We start from the raw sequence: 1,207 nt of genomic DNA on the forward strand, positions 1-1,207 counted from the left end.
GAAATTAAAAATTCAGTATAAAAAAGTTGCAAACTACATATTGCTAATCTCAAGCTTAAAATTTTTTAAGTAATAGTTGAAATTAAATAGTTAATTCCATTTTTTTCAAGATTTATAAGTGGCATTCCACTTTTAATCTTGTCTTTTATTAAAATATCCTCATTTAGTTCTATTATTATTTTAGAACATCCTCATTTGGTCCTAGTATTATTGTGGTGTGACAATTTTTAGTCAGCTGTCAACAAAATCATTAAAATGTCGTTAAATATAAAAATATTTCAATCTATTTTTATACAAAGTAAGTTGATCCGTTATAATTTTTTTATGTTTATTTTTTTAGAAAAAGTTCATAATTGAATATCGAAATGCACTGGTATTTAACGATATTTAAATTATTTTATTAATAAAAAATCTAAAAATGGTCATACCACAATAATACTAAAGTTCCAAAAGTGAATGTTATAATAAAAAATGACTTAAAGCGGACTGTCATATATAAATATAGGAGCAAAAATAGAATTAACTCAAAATTAAATTATTAGTAAGCAAAGGTGGTTTTTATGATAGGAGAGCTAGTATTACTGTGAATACATTACTTTTTAAATTGAGAATATTAAGTAATGGTACGTATGAGTGAGATGTAGGGTGGGTAGAATAAAATTGGAATAGGATTAAGATTTATTTAATTATCCTTTCAAAAAAAAAAGATTTATTTAATTAAAATTTTGGGAGGCCACGGAGGAGTAGTTGAAAATCGTCTCATCCACCTTCAATCCATACAGCTTTTTTCTGATAGTGATGTGTTTTTCACGCCGACTTTGAAATAAATATACAGATAGCCAGATAGGGGAAGAAAAATAATCTTTGGATCGAAGAAAAATTATTGGATCCGAAATAGATCGGGGGTTTGAACCCGACGTGAATCGAACACGCAACCTTCTGATCTGGAGTCAGACGCGCTACCATTGCGCCACGGATCCCATTGCTTCTTTTGCTTCGATGTATTTGAGTTATACGTATTGTTTTGTCTAAAATATTGTATGCACCATCTAATGACTAAAATATAGCTCACTGTCAGTTGCGGTAGACTCAATCAGTTCTTACGTCATCAATCAATATAACAATTTTATCTTAAATAATTACAACCATTTTGTGTTCAGTTAGCACTTTTGTACAGTAACTTTTATTGAAAGAAGGTCACAAGATT

General features: G+C 28.7%; 1 non-coding gene across 1 annotated transcript; it reads right to left on the minus strand.

Moving 5' to 3' along the window:
- Window positions 1-908: 908 nt before the first annotated feature.
- TRNAW-CCA lies at window positions 909-980 on the minus strand. The gene has a single exon. It is a non-coding gene; the product is annotated as a tRNA-Trp (tRNA).
- Between the last annotated feature and the right edge of the window lie 227 nt (window positions 981-1,207).

This window comes from Ipomoea triloba, chromosome 3 (assembly GCF_003576645.1).
Source record: "Ipomoea triloba cultivar NCNSP0323 chromosome 3, ASM357664v1".
In the NCBI taxonomy this organism is placed as follows: domain Eukaryota; kingdom Viridiplantae; phylum Streptophyta; class Magnoliopsida; order Solanales; family Convolvulaceae; genus Ipomoea; species Ipomoea triloba.